The sequence below is a fragment of the Anser brachyrhynchus genome, assembly GCF_964034855.1.
Source record: "Anser brachyrhynchus genome assembly, chromosome: 13".
NCBI lineage: Eukaryota > Metazoa > Chordata > Aves > Anseriformes > Anatidae > Anser > Anser brachyrhynchus.
In genome coordinates, this window is record NC_137708.1 from 6,742,749 (window position 1) to 6,765,828 (window position 23,080).

The 23,080-nt window shown below is 49.2% G+C and overlaps 1 protein-coding gene and 2 long non-coding RNA genes across 4 annotated transcripts in view; 1 reads left to right on the forward strand and 2 right to left on the reverse strand.

Moving 5' to 3' along the window:
* The window catches only part of PCDH19 (protocadherin 19), a 57,748-nt gene that overhangs the window by 4,835 nt on the left and 29,833 nt on the right, over window positions 1-23,080 (reverse strand). The window lies entirely within an intron of this gene.
* LOC308176917 lies at window positions 3-22,592 on the forward strand. The gene is made up of 2 exons (XR_013938734.1): window positions 3-4,326; window positions 8,709-22,592. It is a non-coding gene; the product is annotated as an uncharacterized lncRNA (long non-coding RNA).
* Window positions 3,635-8,719, reverse strand: LOC308176916. The gene is made up of 2 exons (XR_013938733.1): window positions 5,070-8,719; window positions 3,635-4,390 (listed from the first exon to the last, which is right to left on the reverse strand). It is a non-coding gene; the product is annotated as an uncharacterized lncRNA (long non-coding RNA).

Sequence of the window (23,080 nt, forward strand, 5' to 3'; positions counted from 1 at the left end):
GAGAAAACACAAGGCTGTATGAAGCGGGCGAGCGCGGCCCCCAGCCCCACGTGTCCCGGTGCCGCCACCATTCCCGGCATTGCCCACGGCTCCCGCCTAAACATTCGCCATTTTACAGCAAATAGCCATCATGTTTAAAGCGGTGCTGGGAAGAGGGATTTTTACTGCCATTTCTTTGCTGCTCTGAAGACTGGAGTTCAATTTCCAACAGGTTGTGTGTCATCTGCTGCCGCTGCCAGACCTGAAACCTGGGGGAAGCGAGTTACGGCGGCAGATAAATTAAAACGGGTTTGTGCCACATGTCGGGCTGCGCGCTGTCAGCAGTTTCTGGTTTTAGTAACCGACGCTAAAACCCACTGTGCTTTAAGTGCAGTTTGACATGACATTTAAGCTTGGCTTGTTGGAGAGGGGGAAGCGAGCGGAGGGAAGGGGGTGCTTGCTTTCTTGTGTGTGTTTGTGTGTTTTAACTTTTTGCTTAATCCCCGCTGGCCTCCCACACAACAGAGCCTTTATAAATCTACAAGACTGCCCACTCCGCTGAAGATTAAATGTGTCATTCCAGCGCTGGGTCTTTATTCATATGAGAGTAATAAAGATCCCTTCTCTCGACTTAGGGCTGTCCCAGCACCACTTTATAGGGCTGAAATATGGAATAGTATTTCTCTCTTTCCAAGGACCTCTCCTGCCCTGGTCTGAGAGCAGCCAAGCATGGCTCTCGGCAGCAGGAGATGCAAAGCCTCACGCCCCACGTGGCCAGCTGTCCCCAAAGTACTGCCCCATCCCCTGCCGGCCTGGGAGGTGCTGTGCCCCACCATGGGTGGACAGGCAGACCCAGAGAAACAGAGGGGCTCGACCAAGTGCAACGCTGAAAATCAAATCCAGGAGTTTCAACTTCCCAAGCCTTTGCTGAGCACTAGACCGTGGCTGCCACCGAACATCGCGCACTGCTGGCTCCTTTTCAATCTCAGCTTACGACTTCGGCTTTCCCTTCACTCGATAAGAACTTGTAATTGCAGATAGCCCTCATAAAGCACAAGCTTCTCACAGGCAAAGATGCAGCTCCTTCCTGTCGTAATCTATATACGCGTAAAGCAGCAAAGCAGTGTTGAAGAATTAATGCTATTAACAACACAAGAACGCACCCAGTTGGTGTCGGTTTGATAGATTGAGCCCTGGGAAGGTGCGGACTCAGCCTTGCTCTGCTTCCCGTCCGTCTGAAAACAGTTCATTTTGATGCTTTGTACATCTGTGTGTATAACCTCAGCTCCTCAGACACATTGGTATTTCCACCACATTCTAGCACTAGGGCGGCTGATAAAAATTCTCAGCACATAACACAATGCACCAAAATATGAGCAGCTTAACACTTACAGAGAATAAACGAGTAAAAGGCAGACCTCAAAAAAAGGGATTTTTTTTTAAAGGAGAAGAAGCCAATTAATTGGAAATCTATGGGCAAAACATTAGCTCTTTCTCTACATCAGAGCAGCTACCCGGTGGTGCGAAGCGCAGTGCCGGGTGGCTGTGCAGGAGGTCTGGGTTTCGGTAGTCTCCTTTACAGCAGCTTTAGAGAAAGGTGCTCTGAGCCTTACATGCAGAACAACCTGCACCAAGATCTGAAAGCCAATGCTCTTACACTTTGATTCTGTTACTTTCAAGTACTTGAGCAAAATAAAAAAAAAGAAAATTGCCCAGAAAGTGTTGCTGTCTGCCTATTTATCCACAGCTTAACTTCAAAAGGGTGCTACAGGCATACAAAGTTGTGTAGTCTGGCTGTGATAGCAGAGGACTTGGTAATGGCTGGAGGGGGTACAGAAATATCTTGGGTTCTCATCCCAGATGAGACACTGATTTATTGTGCTGTGTGACCTTGGGCGCGGTGCTGGAGCACACATCACTTCAGTTTCTCTGCTACTATAAAATGCTGGATGGGGGCACACGCTGGGCTGCCTGGTCCAGCACGGGAATGCATGGGGCGAGCCAATGTTTCTCACCTCCCTGGCCCAGCATCACAGCTCAGCTCCACACGTACACGCGGCCACCACGATGAAGGCAAACCTCACCCTGGGCAGAGTACAAGTGGGTTTGTTTTGCCTTGAGCCATTTATTCTAAGCTGACACATTTTACAGTTAAAAACAAATCAAGAGCTTCACCGATTGCTTCAGTTCAAGTAGATATTCCTCAAATCCAACAAAGTGACCTGAGCTTTAAGAGTGGTTTTACTAAAGACTGTTGGTGCAGTGACTACGTGCCTGGGAGACGAACCGCTCTGGACACCAAGAAGCTTGTCTGCTAGCTGCACCAGCGGCAGTTGGTGCACGCCGGGCTGGCAGGCAGAGGAGCACAGGTCACCACCCACTCAAAGACACGAAGACAAGTAGCTCCACAGCACGTTTTGCCTCCCTGCATCTGTCCCCATCATACGCCTCAGCTTCATTCTGCAGAGACCCCATCCCAGAGCCAGAAACCTCCCTGCTCCCAGGGACAACGTATGTTTGGGCTCCCCAGACCAGGTCCTCTTTCCCTAGCTGAAAGAGGACCTTCACCTACCCCCCGATTTCCTTGTTAACCCTGTAGTTCATATAAAATACTATTTGTATGCCATAAGCATGCGCTGTCGATACATTTAACCACTGCACCACTCTTCTGCTATCACGGCTCCGAAGAAGGCAGCTTGGAGGGGTTTGGACTCCTCTGGCATCTGTCTCCAGCAGCCGCAGGACACGCACTGGAGAGCATGAGCAGCTGCTGCCCCAGGCACGGGCAGGCACAAAGCTGCTGGGCAGGGCTCCTCAGGCTGCCCTTCGCAGCCAGGTCTGACTCACCCGGCCATAACGGCACCCAGGACACCCGTACACATTCAGGGGCTCTTTATTGCTCTATTCTGTCTTTCTTTTCCTTCTTTAACAATCGGAAACAGGACGACAGGAAATTCTTCTACAGCTCTAGACCTGCCCTAGTCAATACGACTCTTATTGTCTGCACTAAAAAATGTTCCTAATGCAAGGAGCAAAGCCCAGGTAATAACCACCGCATCACGCGCTACATGACAAATGGCAGGCAGCCAGAACTGGCAGCTTCCCACATCCGTGCCGGACGCAGGATGGCAGAGGGCTTAGCAAGCTGGCGTGAATATTGCCCCTGGGGCCCGGCAGGAGGAAACAATGGGTGCACTCAGGGCTTGAGCACTGGTTGCTTGAAGTCAGGGCTGGACTTGCTAAGGAGCTGAGTACGAGATGTGCATGCCGGGAGGGGAGTCCGACTCTAAATCAGGCTGCGTGGATGCTTTGTTGTGTGCAGGCTGAACAGGTTGACCAGGCACAGCTCCATGGGCAAGTGCCATCTCATGGGCGGCGGCTGTGTCTGGTTTGTGTCAGCAGGTCCTGCAGCAGCAAGGCAGGACCGTGTCCCTTTCTCAGCAACTCTTGCTTTCACCCAGAGCAAATCCACAAACTCAAGTCACATCACCTTGGGGCAGGGCTGCTTTTAAAATGATTCCCCAGGTGCAAAACATCCTGCCAGAAGCCTTGCCGTAAGGTGAGCAGTTATCTCGAAGCCAGGCTTGGCAGAGAAGATGTATCGTTGCTAAACACAAGCTCTCACACAGCAAATATGAAATAAAACAAAACCAACTGCCACCTCTGGAATTAATACGCTCCTCAATGAGTACAGCAAAACCCGTGTTGAGCTCCAGATTTCAAACCATCCCTGCCCGCGCCTCGGGGGACCTGCACAAAGGCAAGGAGCGGTGTGCCGCCGCCAACCCGGTGCTGCCGGCGGGCCAGAGCTGGGCAGCAGCTGCAGAAGGACCCGGTGGGACAGCTGCCACCCGCGGCTCGCCCACGGGTACCCCAGGGGACCCAGGGCCGGAGGACTCCAGCAGCGCCCAAGGGACAGAGGAGAGGACATGGCACGCACGGAGCAGCACAGCTTCCAGTTCCCCCGGGGCACAGGGCCTTCCGCAGTTCAAAGGAAGGGTTAACGAACATCCTGCATCTACAAATGCTTTCCGTCTCCTATTCAAAGCCTCTGTACCTGAACTCGCTCCGCGGCCTGCAACACGAAACCGGTTTGAAAGGAGCCCATTCAGCTCTCAGAGCAATTGAATTATCTGCAGAGGAATCTCAGCGCTGGCCAAAGAGACAAAGTTAAATCGTACTGAGGTGCAAGTGCCTGGGAATGTAATATTCCTGATAAATGGCCAGATGACATGTGCTGTTATACAATCTAAGGTGCAATTTGGGCGATGACAATAGTCCCCGGAGTTTCCATTTTCAAACAGACGCTCGGTTCAATCCAATCCATGTCAGAGCAGGTTTGCAGAGGTGAGTAAGCGGAGCTCATTTGTGCTATTACATGGGGAGCAAGGAAAAGCAGCGGAGGAGTTGCCTGAAAATGAAAAATAAGAAAGACCGGGTGGCTGAAGAGCGGGACCTGCTTGTGCTGTGCGAGGAGGGGAGGCGGAGGGGGAGCCCAGCCTGGGCCGAGCGGCCCCAAACCACAACCCGGGTGTGAGGAGATGGGAGCAGGGTCCTTGGGCTGCCCCGGCCACGACCAGCAGGACCCTGCCACGGACACGCGGCTTTATCTCCGCATTTCGGTGCGTCTTCGGCAACCGTACGATTATACTGTAATCACGATGACACTGCTGCTGGGTACAGCAAACAGCACGATCATTAAAAAATTCATTTCAAAATCTTCCTGGAAGCTAATAAATTTTACAGCAGTTTCAATCCTTTCTCATTGCAACAAAGAAAAGCTTAGTTCCAGACAAATTAAAAGTAAATTGATTGCCTTAGGGGAATCTATTCAAATATCACTTTTCCATGTTAGAAATCTCTTCCTGAAACAAGAAGGGAAGAGCCAGAGAGAGCAAGCATGGGAACTATGTGGAAAAGCAAATCATTAAATCTCAGTTCACAAAACTAGGGAAAAAAAAAAACACAAAATAAAATGCAAATGTCTCACTGGGGTGCAGGCCTAACATTTGTGACGGAATTTATGAATAATAAATATGAATAAATAGTAAACATGAAGGGATCAAACATTGCTGTTGATGTTTACTCACGGCTAGCCATCTTTCATGGACAATGCGCAACTGCATTATTTAACACCCATCTCCCATTTACTTTGGGGTTTCTTTTCAACTCCGGCACCTTCATTTTCTCCGAGCGGCACGCCGCGAAGCGCGAGCCCTGCCCCACGGCGCTGTGCTGCAGCTCGCCGCCTCTCTTGGGAAGCTGCGTGCCGCAGGCAAGCCCGCTTTTTGCAGCCGCCCTGCCCTGCGCGGCTGGGCGAGGGGCGGCTGGCGTGCAGGGCTGCAGCCCGCGCTCCTCTCCCATGCAGAGGACGCGGGGCACGAGCCCAGGCGCTGCCCGCAGCACGGTGCAAGCGCCGTGCCCCAGCCCCACCGCTAATAAGCTCGAGCAATATGCACACAGTCCCCAGCCAGGGTTCATCATTTGCTTGTAAATTAAGACTCGGCACCTCTCCCTTATCTCCCGTAATAGCATAATATCAAGAAACAAGAGGTGGGGAATAGTGTATTGTATTTTTGACCTGTGGGCTTTTACAGGGCTTTCTTCGCCTTTCCTCATAAGAAACCTCCAGTCTATGCGGAAATGTAATCCTGTCGTGGCTTCCCTTGTACAGTGCTCAGAGGATACTAATAACTAGGGACAGTGACAAATGCTCTTTACTGCAACGAGGAGCCTTTCTTTCACCATTACCTGGGATTTACTTGAGCTAAAAAAATGTTGTATTTTTAATCCTGGATTGTCTGTCCCAGCACTGGAGGTCAATGGTGCTTGGACAAAGATAATGCCGTGAGGAATTATTTTAATGAAACAAGGGATACGAAATAGATTAATTCATTATGCAACTGCTGATAAGGACCCACATCTGAATGGGGCTCCTGGGCAGCATCTCTGTAGTGGCCCACAGAGACATAAAGGGGCTCCCTCCCACCTGCTGCAGGTGGATACAGCCCCAGGAAGCGCCGAGGGGCCCCCCTGATTTACACCAGTGGGGGTTGGCCCATCCAACTCCGTCCCCTGCTCTGTGCCACCATCAGTAACGCCCTGACTTCTGCAGCACAGTGCCTGTGCAATGAATGAAGACTGGCACGCTGGTGCACCTGTGGTGCCTCTCTAACTACATGCTGCATGGCTAATAGATTCGATGCAAAAGATTTTCTCCAGAAAACCACCTCCCAGGCTCCCAAGCCTTTTGGATGCGTACAGTGCTATGGGAAGGAGGGCGCTCACCCAAAGCAAGAGGAGCTATTTTTTGGCCGTGCTACACGGTACAGCAGAGCCAGACCCTTAAGGTATGGGCTAGGATATAATTTAATGCTGGCTGCCCCCCTTTACCCAGGACTGTGGGCCAATCCCCACCTCATTCACACGGTAAAATTAATTCCCGTTCAGAGGGCCGGCAGAACACACCATTTAAACTCCAATTAATCCTTTTCTGGGGACTTAAGTGGTCCACAGAGCTTGTGCTGGCCCCTGAGTGGCAGGGATTTTACCTCTGAAACTCCGCTATTTACGCATCAGCTGGGGTATTCAATACAGGGCTCATTAACATCCTAGCTGAGCCATCAGGCTGCATACGAGAACAGAGCGAGCAGGATCCGGTCCTCAGAGAGGAAAGCACTCCAGGATCCGATAGACCTTTTCCATCTCTAACCATTATGGCTCCGTAATTCATATGCACAGCTCCCATTAATGCTAATGGAAGTTACTGTACTGTGTGCACCGAGTGAAGAATACAACCCTTTGACTTCATTACTGGAATTCAATTTCATTAACACTGGATACAGAGGGATTGTCCTAAATACACTCTTTCTTATATTTTTTTCATGTTAATGTAACCATTTGAGTATATTATACCCTGCAGAGATGGAAACATTTCTAGTCTGTTTAAACACATTTCCCACAATTGGGAGCAAAACTTTGTCTCCATTTATGCCTTTGACACCAGCTGCCTTCCATTTAATGGGGCTTTAGTTGCTAAAGCAAATTAATCCAAAGGTTACTTTTCTCTGCTATTGTCAAATCTGAAGCAGACAAATTCAAATAGTCTGTCTCGGGGTAATGCAATACCAGCCACGCATCCAAATTCCAATGGCAACAATGAATCAAATTATTACCGCATCCCATTCAAAATTAGGTGTCGTTCAGAAAATAGCTACTTGACGATTCTGATAAAAATCCAGCAAAACAGAAATTACAGCTGCGGATGATAAGAAGCAATCCCCAGCTGCTTGTACCTGTCGCAGAGCGGGGCCAGCACAAACCCAAGCAGCTTCAGTGCAGCTGTGCCACTTCGCGCCAGCTGAGAGGCTCCTGGGCAATGGCTATCGTAGCCTCCTCCAGCACCTCTCCTAGCCAGCAGGGAGCCAAACAAGCCATCTGCATCCTCATCCTCATCCGCATCCTCACCTGCGTCCTCATCCTCATCCTCCCCCCTGCACGCCCGCAGCCGGGACAAGGCACCTGCTGTTAACACAGGGATGCGCTGGGTGTGTGGTCAGAACCGCGGCCCTAAAGCCGGGGGGTTCAAATTCCCTCCCCGCTCGGCAGCAGGCACCCGGGGCCGGTGTCACAGCAGCTCACCCCGGGGACCCCCTCCAACCCCACACTGCTGGCCACCCGCCGATGGGCTCAGCTGGGGCTCGGGGAGGGGAGGGCTGAACTCGGCAGCGGGACCAAGGAGCTGCGGGGGGACCCAGGAGATAGGGCACCCCGTGTCCCGTCCCGTGTCCCTGCGAGGTGGGATGCAGGGCAAGGACCGTGCCTGCCCCCTCCTCCCGCACAGCCGGCCCCACGCGGATCTCGCTGCCTTCAGAGGCTTCTGGTACTTCCGCGGAACGAGTGAGAAATGAAGGAGCTGAGGTTATAAACGCTGATACATAATTTACTCCTATTATCAAGATTAAACACATCTCTGCATGCTTAGCATAAAACAACTGCCTTTCCCCAGATTTCTCAAGGACATGCATAAACTTCATTATTATCTAAATAATCAAAAGAGGATTTCAATAGAATATTTAACTGTCTGCCTACTGGAAACTCACAGCCTTAATCTAGCACTGATCCTCTGTTGTCCTTCATGTAAATATTGTTGGGACGTCAGCCAAAGCCTAGGGAAGTGAGCTTCATCTTGGTGGATGGGAATCTCTCGTGTCAGATACAGTCAGCCTGACTAATGAGACCTACAGCTTGCCAAAACCTACAGCCTTGCTGTCTGTTCCAGCCATTGAATGCGCTCAGAAACCCAGTGGCACCAGCCCAGCAGTCTACAGATCCCAATCAACTATCAATAGCTTAAGTGTAAGTGATTGTGTATGAAGTATGAGCCAAATGTGTTTCCTTTCTCAGTTTTAGGACCTCCAGTATTGTTATTGCACCAGTAATGCTTACACGGAATTAATCATATATGTACCCACAAGGCAAAACATTATGAGAAGCTCTTTGTACTTTGTAAAAGTACGCAGCTCTGAGGAGTGGAGTGAGCTGGAAGGCTTCCCAGCACGATGGGGCGTTCCCCACTGTTGAGCGAGTAAGGGAATTTATTTTTTTTTAAACCAAAAGCGTTGGTTCCTGGCCATTTCTCATCATGACTTTGACCTCTCGCTCCTCCACACTGGAGCTCAACATTATTCCCTCCCTGGTGCTTAACTCTTTGATTTTTTTCCGACCAGCAAGAAGCTTTTCCATGCTGCTGGAGTCCTTTGTCTGAAGCACAGGGACAGCCCACGACGAGACGCTGGCCGAGGCTTGCGGGTGCACGAGAAAATCCCAAAGATGACCGAAGGGAACTGGGACAACCACGGGGGTGGTTCTGCAAAAGCTGCTCTCAATTGTCCGGCATCCAGCAGCGCCCAAGGGCTGATCCAGCACCGTGACTCACCACGACGCAAGGACGCTCCTGTTCCTCTTTGCCTTGACCTCCTCGCAGGGCTCAGGGGAGCGCTGCAGCTCCACGCCCCCGAAGGATGACTGCGGTGCCAGGGGGACACAAGCCGGTGGTGAAGCCGGCCCGACGGCCACCGCGCGCCTCCAGAACTGATCGCAGCATTGGCAAAGCCTGGCAGTCTGGCCCATCTAATTCAGCAGAAACATAGTTCTGGCAATTAAATTCACCCTCATTAATTAAGAGAGCTATCATCATAGTGTATAAATAAACATATAAAATTACTATAAGGTCAACAGCCAAATCCAGAACCTCGTAGGCTTATAATATGTCGAGGGAAATTACATTACCTGCGAGTCATGGACCGAGATCAGCTTCCACCAACGCAGGTGGGGCTCCTGCCCCATCGGCCCCCATCTGCGTGGGTGACACTGAAAACGAGCCTTCTAGTCTGCCTTGTGCTGTAAGCTAAGAGCCGAGGGGAGACGGCTGAGCAGCAGGAACGGAAAATAATGGCATTTTCATAACTTGTGTAAGTACTCCAAGGATGCAGGTGGCTCTGCGGTGGGTTTGTCGCAGCCGGCCAGGCAGGCGGTGACGGGCTCCTGCAAGGGTTCTGCCATTTCGCACGCACATGCCAACAGCGCTCTGATGCTGGGAATGCACACATATTTTAATGTTTCCTCCTTTCTGTCCTTATTTAAACTTAGGAGGATAAACATCCTCCCTCTTGAGTTTCTCCTCCACCACTGACAGCTGGGCCATGTTGGAGCTGGGACAACTAAAGGTGATGTGGCAGCACGGGGGCTGAGCTGGCTCCGCTCTTTGCTCTCCTGATGCTTTTCCCCTCCCTCCACCTGCACCCCCATCTCCTCACACCCACACACGGGCGAACCCTCAGCCCTCCCAGCCCAGCTGGTGCCCAGCTCTGGCTGGGGCTGTGCAGTCCTGAGGTCTCCAGCCGGGGCAGGAGGCTGCTGCTCGGGCAGGGTGGGCTCCTGGCTCGCTTGCTGCCCGCGCAGCCTCAAGCGAGCTCTGATTTCGCAACGTCCCTCCCCTCCTCGGCGCGTCTGCGGTGCTGCCACGAGGTCAGGCTGGATCGTGTCCGCTCCTGGCCCCGGTTCACAGGACTGTCAGCTACATCGCGCCGCGGCATCGTTACCCCTGGTGATGGCGTGACAGACGGACAGAGCCCAGCTGGATTTTCAAAACCTAAGCAGTTCGCAACACTGACAGGCAAAAAAAAAAAAAGAAAAAAAACAACAACACCAAAACCCACAACCCTCAGTCTGAGCAGGTTTTATCTGGAAATAGCAAAAGCCAGTAAGTGTAAGGCCCCACAAAGTCACTCCTACTGAGCCACTTTGCTGACCAAACCTTTTAACTGTCACTGGAAAATAAAGAGCGATAGGTACAAGCCCTAACCGTCGTTACCTGATTAGTCTAGTCCCCACCACATCCTTAATGCGGCGTTTCTTCAAAGGAATGAAACAACGCCGAAATGACTGATGTAATTCGGTGCTTTCAGACAGAGCTAGCAAAAGGAGAAGAGTCGAGTTCGCTACATCCCAGCCCACCGCAGGGCTGCGGCGGCCGCCCAGACGTGCCGGGGGCCGGTGCAGAGCCGCCGGCCGGGCGCCCGCTTCCGCGGGAGAGGCAGCAGCACTGCGGCCGCAGCACAGGGCGCCCCACGAGCCGGCGCTTTCGGTCCCTGCGTGTCCCTCAGCAGCGGGATCAGAGCTGATCTCCCCTCTGAGCACGACAGCAGCGCGGCTTCCAGGCAGGCCGATGCGGTCCTGCGGTAATTCTGCTGGAGCCTCTCTACAGGGATCCACCCTCATGTTTCCTCGCTGTCTGCGGCACGCAGATGTAATGGTGCCTCGCTGCTGCTGCATACTCTGCTCATTTCTAAAACACTTACACATGCAGCATGCATTAGAATTAAAAAACCATTAAACCTCGGAAAGGAAAAACTTTGACAGGATGCGTAATATACTAAGTATAATTAATTAAATTGGATGAGGCACTGGGGGACGAGAGAAGAGTGGATGGAGACTGTTCTTGGAAAAGGGATGGTAATGCACTAGCGTTCAGTGTGTGCCATTAAGTAAGAACAGTCTTGGAAGAGGCGAGGATGAGCAATGGGGGCTTCGAGAGACGGCACCAGCCAGTTGGGCACCTCAGGTGCATAGCAAAGAAGGTGGCAGCAGCCAATTACAGCTCTAAAGACGATAACGAAGGCAGAAAAGGCACCCAAGAGCAGGCAAAGCAGAAATGTCGCTGAGGTCCCCGAGAAGCGACACACCACCCCGCCTCCTCCTGCGAGCTCCTCCGTGCGGGGGCTCAGGGTGGCCGACCCCATCCCAGCTCCGCCACCACCAGGCACCTCGGGGCCAGCACGGGCACGGGGCAGGCGGGAGGCAGATCCTCCCGGGAGAGCACCTGTCTCTCTGTGGGCTTTTTCTTCAATTATTCCTACTTTCAGGCCTGGCTCCCCAGCGTGGCTTAGCACGCGGCTGCATCCCCTCCCGAGGTGGGGTGGGAAGGAGCAATCAAAGCTGGGGACAGGGGGGGGGGAAGCATCAAAGCCAGCCCCAGCCGACGCAGCAGGCACAACGGGATGAGACAGACGCAGTCTGGTTGTTCAGCAGGACAAAGTTTTAACAGGCTTAACAACAGCATCAGCACTGATCATTAGGCAATTAAAACCGCTGAAAGTTGACAAAGCACCAGGTCCAAATGAATTATCTCCCCAAATCCTGCAGGCAGGAGCATGGAAAAGAGAAAAGTCATTGTCAACAGCTTCTGATAGCTCACCAAATGCAGAAGCAGTAACTGAAAACTAAAGGGCTGCTGGCTGGAGAGATAAAAGGGAAAGTCCGGGAAATAAGGTCTTTGAAATCACTCTCATCATTTAGGGAGCGGTGGGAGGGAAGGTCCTGGAAACACTGATGGAACCAGGATTGCTCAGCCATCAGCAAGAAAGGACTGTGTGTCCGGAAAAGGGAAGGCGGATTTTGGCTGGGGGAGCTCGCTCCTGAATCATCCCACTGCGGTTACTTGCTCAGCTCTGCACACTGCTGTGTGGCCAAGGGGACAGTTGTGTTCCTTGAGGACGTGCCAAAACCCGCTCCTCCCACTCCTCCCCGGTCCTGTACAGCTTAATCTGCATGGGCCACGGTGGCTGCGTGCTCCGCTCCCTCGTGCAGCGCGGGACGCGCAGCTCTGTCACGCTGCCTTGCTCCGGCACAGCCCTTCACTTTGAGTGACTAGGCACGCTTTTAGGAAAAACATGCAAATGTGATTTAAAGACTCTAAGTGATACAGAATATATCACGTCCCTTGGGAGCCTGTTCCAGGGGGTAATTATTCTAATTCCTAAAAGCATACGTCCCATTTGCAGCTAGAATTTTCTGAGACACGCTCCACCCTCCAGCAGCAGGCATGCCTTACTTGCTGAATTAGAGAGCAGCAAACACCTCCTCCCTGAGCACCCTTTGGATGGGGGCTGAGATGACCAGTGTGAAGCCCAGAGCATCCCCCCGGGGGCTGCCATCTCTCTTAGGTCCCATTTCAAGCCCAACGGTATCTGCTTAAACAGTCCCACTGGATTCAGCAGGCATTGAGTCAGCTCCTAAATCTCCAGACAAAATAGGAACCAAATACACGTGTTTGGAAAGTGAAAGTCAATGCCTTCAACAATTCCCAGAAGCTTCTGTGACCGCCCCTGATGCAGAACAGCCCCCAGAAAGCAAGGGGAGATTTCTGCATGAGGGCCCTCACAGACGAAGCATCTCCTCTCCCCCTGGCTGCCAGGGTTTGGTGGTCTCCGCAAGGCACATCTGCCCAGTGAGGGACGTATAGTGAATTGGCAGAGGAATTTATAGTGAATTAATTGGGCATTTCTACCAAATAACAAAGGAGGAAGGCTGATGAAGCAGAGGTCAGGTGATTAGAGAATTGCAGGTGGAATTGCTCATTTTAATTACATGTCTTCATTAACGTGAGGTTCCTGGATCCTACAGCGATGACTACTTCATCTAAATATTTGCATGAGTGGTATTTGCATGAGTGAATACACTTCCACAAAAGGACACGTGGCTGAAGGGTGGAACAGAGACAGAGTTTTCTTTGAATTTTACAAGGGCGTTTCTGCCACAAAATTATTTCAGAGAGGAGAAACACTGTAAATGTAAGATAAACATTGTTATGAGGCACATTTGTGACCAGAAAAAGAACAGCTCAAGGCGGATGTAAGTGGCGAATGAAGTAAAACATGGGTTGTACCTGAGCTGTTTGTGTCTCCCTGGCACTGGAATGAGTTTGATACAAGCATCACGGTTACCTGTTCTACTGACAGCCCTGAAAGGAAACAAAAGTTTCGAACAAGCCAAACGCATTCAATCTCCTTGAATAATTTAGGCTGCTGAGTTATCATGTGCTTCATGGACTGTCATCAAGAGAAGCTGTACTGCAGAGGAAAGGTCTGTAAATCAATGCATCTAAGGGACCAAAACTCATCAGAGAGTGGCTGCAAAAGCACTGCATGTCAAAACAGATGCAGAACATGAAAATCAAGCGGCGAGTGTCACAGGGCAGACTGCAGCCCTGCGCTCCCAGGGACGGACTCAGAGGAACAGCAAGGACAGGAAGACTGGAGCATCAAGAAGACACAGCTTCAGTTGAAACACGCTAGTGAAAAGCAACGTCGGCAGCACAAATAGCTGGTAAACTCAGAGAATGAAAAACAGGAAACAAATGGAAGTGCAGTATATATATAGTGGCCCATCGACAGACCCACCTGGGTGTGCCAGACACTCCCCAACGCTATTTATACATTCCACTAATGTACCTACCGCTTCCAATAACACTTCTGGCTCGCTGACCTTTCCTTATTTACTCCTACGTATGGTTTTGGCTTCAGATTTCTAGCCGAACTCCCAAAGGGTAGATGCCCCTTTGAAGCTTCTCGCTGAGCTGTACCTAATCCAGAATCAAGATGACTTAACCGGGGAGAGCCGTTCCTCTTCCAGTGCAAACCCGGCGGGGTTCTGACCCTCACCTGGGTCAGAAGCGGTCTGCACACGGAGCCAGCTAGCTGGAGAGCACGGCCCAGCAGACAAGGCAGCACCTTCTGCTGCACTCACACCACCCCCCTCCTCCTGTCCCTTCGGACCACCAAAACCAGAGGAAAAGGACGGATTTTTAAGGCACCAGTTGACACCTTAATACACGAAGTACAGTCCTTTTACATGCTGCAGTCGCCAAGTGCGATTTGCAGTAGGACTCCTGAATCTTTGCAGAAGTCTGGGCGTCTTTAACGAAGCTGACGTTTCCAAAGCAGCCAGAGGAATCAAATGCCAGACCTATTTTGGTTTGCAAGTGGTGTGGACACCTGCTTCCTTCGGCTTCGCACAAAAACTCCAACCAACGCCCCTCACCCTCCTTTGTTTACCGCTTAAATGGTGCGAGAACCACCGCAGCATCCACTCTCCCCACCACGCAGCCAGCAGAGCAAAGCCCTCTCCCCAGGAAGGGCCAGGAGCTACTTGCTTTAGCTCCCCACCACCTGCAGCTGCGGTGCTCAGCACCCTGCAGAAGGAGCTGTCCCCCCCTCCCTGCCCAGCCCTCCCTTTGCCGCAGGAAACCTCCTGTGACCGTCCCCACGCCTCCGCGCCGGTGCCAGGGACGCTTTGTGGCTTACGGTTCTCAAGTGCTTCCGTAAGATGCAAGGTAGCATCTGTGGTGAAATCTCACAAAATGATCCGAGATAGTTTTCTCCAGCTGGGACTGATTGAATATAGCCTGGGCACCGGATGATGTGGGAAATCATTCGTAGCCGAGCACAAATTGCATGCATAGAGGTAATTACTGCAGCACAAGGTTGGTAGCACCACTACCCACATGACAGTATATCTCAGCAATTTTCATTTCCTATCGCTTCAATTCAGACAGGGATTTTTTCATCTTTTTATTTTTTTATTTTTTTGGTTCAATTTTCTCCTTTTCCTGCAGGGACCCACTTTAACCCAGGATTTCTTCAGGATAAAGCTCTGTCTTCACAAAAGCTAGTCTTGCCCCATACTCAGATTTTCTCCTGTTGACGATCCCGGACCTAGGGCACAACCCTTCCCGACCTGACTTCACTTCCACGCCCCGAGCGTGACCATCTCTGCCCGAACATGAAGCGACACAGTGGTGGCAGTCGGTCACCTGCTGCTCCGCGCTGTCACTCGGAGCCGTCTGCAGGTAGCAGTAATGAAACACAACACGCGAGTAGCTAATGAAGTTGGTTACAAAGCCAGCCATTCTCCACACTTGAAAGAGGGTGAAAACAAGGAAAACGGGAAAAAAAATATTTCTGCTGAAAAATAGAAACACTAACAGAACTAATGCTGAGAATGGGGAGGTTTATCATTGCTACTACAGATACTCAGCAAAAATGGGGCCACGTAATGCTTACTGTGATTATACACATTGTGGCTAGCATATATCTATAATATCCTTGCTATGAATAACTTCTAAATAGACACAGAGGTTTAATGCACAGATACAGACAAACAAAGGCAACACAAGCACCAGCCTGGGTCTGGCCAGGCTCTGCTTCCCAGCCCAAGACACTCAGCTGCACACCTGCATGTCTGCAGTGAAGAAAAGCTGCAAAACTTTTTAATAATTCTGTGACCTATTTAAAAATATCTACTCTCTTACATTCATATATGCTGTATAAGAAATAAAATATAGCACTCAAGAGCTTTGAGTGGCAGCACTTCCCTTAAGACAGATAAAAGCCGCAAGTTCTCTTTGCTGTTTGGTGCCAATTATTACAGAGTTTTGACTTATACATTATTACATAGATCATTTAGTAAAACAACCTCCATACAAACCCTGTGCTACGTCTCCCTTCAGTCGTGATCTGTTGGAGCTAGAGCATTTTAGACACTCACCCATATGCACCTCCTTTCAGAAAATGGTGGGCTCCTTCCCCTGCACCATCCCTACGACACTTTGTACGTGACGCAGTTGTAATCAAGAGAGGTTCAAACGAAGAGGGGACTACGATTTTGCTTTATGGCACATATAAAGTTATTCGCAGCAATTTTATCACTAGCAGGGAAAAAAAATACCTGCCCAACTTGTACCGAAAGGAGGCAGGCAGTGTGACAGCCCCCCTAACTTGCTCCTCACCCCTTGTCGCCTGGCCGAGGCGTCGGGGACAGCTTCAAGGAGCTGCTGGAAAAGCCAACAGCCTTTGCTGGCTGACCCAGAGGAAGGAGTGGGGATGTGCTCACCACCCTTTGAGCCCAAAAGGGCGATGGAGGCAAAGGCCAGCGCTTCCTCCTCATCACCCCTTCATGACTGGGTGCGTGTTGCGATGCACCGGGAGTTGTTTAATTTGACAGCAATTGCTTGTGACCAGACCACCGCTCTGTAACGCTCCATGCTAACGTGATGCCGTGTACCAAAAGCCTGCGGAGGCCGAGGGTCAGTGCACTGTTTGCAGTGATTATTCCTTTAATAAAGGGCCCTGTATTTTCCAGCGGCAGCAAAATTGATGCAGGTTGCCATGGTAAGCACACACTTTCCCATTTACTAGAATAATAGACAGCTTTGTATAATTCACTGATTTCAGATGATTTCTCACCCAAAGAGCAAGTCGCTCGAGTTACATAAGTCACCTGTTGTTTAGTCAATCTGGCAATTTTAATTAGAATAAATTTTTATGATTCCACTTTGCAACACTTAGAGCTGCTCTGCCACCAGAATGTGGAGATGTCTGTAAATTATACAGGCTCCAATCACATCTTTTTCGGTGTTTTAATTACAGTAACATTACAGCATTAATCATGTAAGCCTCCGTTAAACAAGTAACAGCCATCCTCCATCATAATTAAAAAGAAAGGCCAAGCAAACAGGAGCTTTGGATTTTACCATATTTCCTCTGAAAATTGTATTTTAACTTAAGAGTTCCACAAACAGTAGTTCTATTTGGCTGTAATTAGTGTTGTGAAGGAAACACCAAAAGGTTAATAAGAGACGGTTAGTTTGTAATGCAAGTTTCCTGGTGCCAGCCCCAGCAGTTCAGTCTGTTTTCAGAGTCATTAACGATGTAGATTGATTACGGGAGGAGATCGGGAAGTGCTCACTTGCTGCGTTAGCAGAAGGTTAGTTTTTATTCATATACCTTTCCCACTGCTAAATATGATGGCCATTACCTTGACCGTTACTAATCTTAACTGCTGTGAGAGAGAAAGAGTTAATGGTTTCCTTAGAGGTTACCGTCAAAGGGAAAAAAGCCTACATGAGCTTTTTTGGCCTGTTTATAAGGGAAAAGGAAGCTGCAAGCTTCACTGAATTGTTTATTTATCTTAGAAATATTTGAAAATCTAAGTATAGTGTGATGTTTTTGGAAAAGGATGAGCTGGGAGAGCCAGGGAAGCAGGTTAGCACCGCCTCGTCCTGCAGCTGAACCCTAACACAGATCTGCCCTTCGAGCCTTTTGCTTGGGACTAGAGTTTTGGAGTGATTAACAAAACCAAGCACACACAGAAGTTGAAACTATCTGGTCAGAAATATCACTCTCTCCATCTCCTACAAATTGTTCTCCAGTCACCCGGCAAAAATATGGATAAGCAATAACTAAATTGGACAAAATCTCATTAAAGAATACAATAAAACTCTAGAAACCCACCAACTTTCCAGATTGATCATTCATCCATTGCAAACCTACACAACAGGGCATGGATCCAAGTTTTAATTTTCCTCTCTAAGTTGCCAAAATGTTCACATCTGGTGAGTATTTTCTGTGCTTACACAGAAAGGACTCAGGGAGCTAAAGGTTCTAACTTCTGTGACCCTGGCTGAGTATCTGCAGTGATGGAGACACTGCAAGAATCATTTTTAATGGAACGAACGTGGAAACTGAAGAAAGAGTGCCAGGAATGTGGGATATATGATAACGCTTCTTACGCAAACAAAGGAGGTTGCACATCTGTTTGTTATTTAGCTCTGTTGCTGTACAAAAGGGATTGGCTTTCATTTATTTCTAAGGATATGACTTCAGTGTCACCCCTGCCCCACCACCAATTTCCAGAGAGGGCTCTTCTAAGCTCTACTCAGGCAAAATGCAGAGCTACGAACCTAGAGCAGAAGTAACGCAAGGGACCTGTTGTTGCCTGCCACAGCACCAGTGCTCAGATTAAACCTCTCTGAGTGACCGCTGCCCTGCACAGCGTGGCGATAAGGGCAGCTGGGCCCCTCGATGGGCCAGCCTGGTCCAGTGCCCAGCTCTGAAGGATCTGTAAGCACCACGCCAGCCAGCCCCGAGCTGCCCCAGCCCCTCTGCTTCTGCAAGGCTTTGGCCAAAGCAGGCTTGGATGCTCGGTAGGTGATCGCTTAAAAGTGCAGGACTCATAAGACAATCAACTCCTCTTCTTATCCCAAAGCCCAGATTACCACTTCCCATAAAAATCCTTCTCTGGGGCTTCAAATTATTTTGAAAAGCTGACTGCTCCCTCTGCGCTGGCCATTGTAGGAGCACCACCAAGCTCACTTAGGCTGTTTTACTGAAAGATCTATGCAACAATACAGAAATCAGAAGAGCTACAATAACTGACGTTGCCCTGTAAAGAAAGCTTACAGCATTTATCCATCTTAAGGGATGTGCTGTCACTCACATACGAATGTTATACTTTATGTCTTGTGCTGCATATACAAAAATAAGAAAGTAGGTATTTTATTCATTTTTATAAACTTCCAGAGAAATGCAGCTCTATTTCCAACTTCTAAAGCTCTAAAATATGTCACTTGGGTCTTCACATTCATATAGCTCTATAGCCTTTCTGCAGAATAAAAGGGAGTTGGAGGTGGAATGACTGCTGGAAATTAGCTTCAAAATCAACAGTTTCTAATAACTGTGTTTGCCTCCAGTTAATACCATTAGTCATGTTCTCAATTCACGACTGTAATGCACCCAGATATTATGGAGATGAGCATAAGAACCAATTGGAATATTCTAGATAAAATCTGATCCAGTAAATGATGATGTATCTGAATAATTAGGAAGGCAACCAGCAAGAAAAGTTTCACTGAATATCACGTGCCTGGCTCTCCTTTACATTCAAGCCTATTTCTATACTATGCAATAGTATAAAGAAGACTTAACACAAGCATTTAAATATAACCCATTTCTACTCAAAGAACCCTTCATCTTGCTGGAGTTTATGAGAGTCAGACACAACTAGACTACCTTCGTGAGCAAAGTTAATCAAACATGTTAATGTATGCAGGATCAGGTCTTTACCCAAGACATTTCATGCCAACCTTTATTGCTGATCTGGCACCAGGAAAATGAAAACGATGCCTCTAGAAGCAATTCTTTGAGGAGACACATTACTGACATAAAACATTGCTTAAAACCCCCGAGACTTTGATTTTAAAGCTTTTCACTATTTTATGTCTGAGGTGACTATTTCTAACACTGGCTTTTATGATTAGTGCGTGTTTATTATTTTTGTCTTTTCCTTTGGATTCTATTTTTGTCTTAAGCAGTGAATCACCACTTCATTGGGTCAATAGTTTTCCTTCCACCACTGTTGATAAAAATACTGTCCAGCGCTGGGAATTAAGGTACGCTGGAAATCTGTTGCTTGTAACATTATAAACACATATTTGAAATAGTTCCTTTCTGATTTCTACACTGACAAGAGCTCCTGTGACTTACAGAGTACAAGAATGGTTCTGGCTCAAGGCAAGGTGAAAAAGGTAATAGAAAATATTTAAGCAGATCTGTGTACCTCTATACGTCCGCAAAAAGAAAACAAGCCAAACCTGCATAAATGATATGTTGGGAAGAGGGCAAAGGCATTAAAAAAAAGTCCCAGTATGAGCAAAACCAAGGGAGGAATAACTACCTGAATCACAAAACAGAGTATCTAGCCTCAAAGATGCTAATTCAGGTCCTGAGGGATCTAATCAACCTCTTTGTTGAAGTAAAGATAAAACTTTTTGACAGCAAATGCTTTCTGATAAAATGGAATTTTCAATTACCCTGCGAAACATCTGGTCCGTGCTGCCACTTACGGAGAAAAGCACCACCACACTTTGCAGTGCTAGAAAATCCTTCACGCTGAGATTTCCCCGCGCTGCTGGGAGGAATGAACGTCAGGAGCTCCAAACCCGACGGCAAAGCTCCCACGGTGCCGCGTCCCCCAGTGCTGCCCCAGGGAGGCACTGCCGATACCACGGGGCACATCACCCCAGGCAGTGACTCGCAGCATCCTCCAGTCCTCTGATTCAGGATGACACCGGGCCCTGGAGGAAATCCGCTACGAACTGCAGAGAAATCGGCCAAGATACACGCGGGGAGCCCAGAATTTACCCCCATCCTCTGGCAGCCTTCTCCAGCCAACCTGAAACCTCGCCGACATCCAACAGACACTTCCAAATCTCTCGTCCTCAGACAAATCCATTCGAAAGTTCAGCTGAGAGCAACGTTAGGAAAAAAGTGCATAAAAATTCCTAGCAGTGCTTAACACCTCTGCAAATAAACAAACAATTAAGCAGCAGCAAGGCAATTGTGAGAAGTGGAGCAGCGCCCGATGCCCGCATTCCTGAATGTCCCATTTGGTATCAATTAGCAGGGGAAGGAAAACAATCCTGCGCGATAATGAACTCCAAATTGGGTACATATCAGAGCAATTAAAGCAATCTTTTCAACTGATGAATTTATAATCAATAATTAAGATCCTGAGGTAAAAAGCGACTGGGCAGAAGTCCTACTTCCAAAACAAGCGGCATGGCTGAGCTCCAGGCAGTATTTCTGATGACCTGCTGCTGCCCACTTAAGCTCGACACCCTTCACACAACAGTTTGCCATTTTTCTGGAAATCTAGGTCATTTCCAAAGGAAGAGAAAGGGCTCCTGCCAGAGGGAGTGGCACCAAGGCAGTGAAGCCACCTTCAACCAGGGGGTGCTGATGGGCACTGAGGCCTCCCAGGGGGAGCAGCTCCTGCCCCGTGAAAGGATATTGAGGCATCTTTTGGTCTGGAGACCAGTTGTGCCTGAATAAGACAGTTTCACAAGAAAATAATTTATTAAACTAGCTTCGATTTTTTTCCCCCCTCAAGTCCACAAGAGTTTGATGTTGTCTTGAAAGACCAGGCTCCAAACCCACAGGCCTCGAGATTGATTTTAAAAGCCCTACAGGAATTTGGACGCATCCCTGCCTAACGCTTTCTGCAGGAAACCCAGCACCTCAGTACGTGATGGCTGTCCAGATGGGTCCATGCTAACCCCCCGCGCCTGCATTGAGCGACTGTCCTGCATCCCCTCGTGATTAACGTTCTTTATATCAAGATGTCGCCGAGCTGCAAGGATTTGTGCCAACCAGCGCCTTGCCTCGGCAGGCCCAGGACTACCCATCAAGCACGTAAAAAGACTCCTGAACTAATGGACGAAGCCTCAAAGTTCTCCCCGATGAACCACTGCCCCGAGCAGAGGTCCAAGCTCCGTGGCAGAGCAATCCGCCCAGGCTCCCCATCAGCCACGGACCAGCGCCACGCAGCATGCTCCCACTGGGGCTGCACGTGCTGGGCGACCCCGCCTTGGGTAGCGGGTTGTTTCCTTCCCGCCCCCGCGTCTCTGACCTGAAATTGGGTAAAAATCACAAAGCCAGAGCCATCGCGTGAGAACTCCTGTTATTGCCGTTGTCTGAGTGTCTCAATTTTCCTGATTATTTCATACGGCCCCAGCTCAACAAATCAGCTGAGAAAATGCTCTCTTTAACCTTTTCTTCAGCTTCTGTGCCGGCGACTGCCCACCTCTGCCTGTGCTGCTCCTGCCGATTCTCCAACAACACCTCCGTGCCCTCGCAGCAGGTTCCCCACAGCCCCGCATGGAACTGGGGATGCACGGTTTGCCTTTGGAAGCTTCCTCCTGGCAATGATCTTCATTTTTTGGGGGTGTTTTACAGGCAACAAGGAGCTGTTGTGGCAATGGACTGGACTAAACTTATTTCTTGTGTAACTCGTCCAACAACCTCTGCCTCCGACTCCTTCTCCTTAACTTATTTGCATTGTTATCTGCTGAGCAACAGAGACAGCCGGCAGACTTATCAGAAATTTAATCTCTGTAAAACCCTATCTGCAGTCCATTGAGATTGGTTTTTTTTTTGCTGAAGAAATGTGACAAAAAATTAACAGATGTTGCTCAGACCATTCAGCAGGACGGGAATCAATTATGAACATTTTTGCACCTACAGTTGTCCCTTACTGCAAACGCAACTTAGGAAACCCTCTCCTGATCAAAATGAAAAAGCATTTCTTTGTAATAGAAGAATAATAAATGATAGCTATCAGCCTGCATTCTCTGACACAGCGCTAGTCCTCAGAGAATTAAACTGCCACCGTACAGTTATATAAATGTTTAATTTTTTTCATCTTTGGCCACAGTAGGGTTGTCTGGAAATACATTATCACTGCAGATGCCATCCCTCTCCAATTAGCGTGGCTGGCAGTGTGGAATGGGTAGGTGACCTCTGCATTCCTGTGCTCGCGGAGTCTTACAGGGTTAACTACGGCCATTTAACAGACTCTATCGAGAATTAATACAGCGATCAGCTTCTCTCCAGAAAAAAAAAAAAAAAAACATTCAGCAGCGCAGATGGCAAGAACTCTTTCTCCCCCATTTGACTCTTTTATGACAGCAAAACAAAGGCTTTTAATGATGTTTACCATGAATTGAATTAAACAGCTGAAGACCAGTTCATAATCACAGCATTTTGTTTTCATATCCTTAAGTCTTTTAGCAGTGGGGCTTCCATTTGAGCCTCAGCTACAGCTTATCTCAAGATATAGCCAAGCGCCCTGAGGCTTCCCTGTGCTGGAGCACCAAACCGCATTCATACTTCTTAATTGAAAAAGACAGGATGTTTGCATAGGATGTTTGCATCAGTAAGACATTAAAAGCGACATTCATGCCCAAGTACAAATGACGTCTTGGGCTCAGCTGAACTCCTCTGACTCCTCTCCTCTAGCTGACACTAGGCTGGGTTGAGATCGGGGCTTCAACTTCCAGCCGCGCACGTGGGGATGTGTAACAGCTGACAGCACGTCGAACGGGGAAGGGACGCAAGCCCCTCGCCCACCAGCCTGGGCCAAT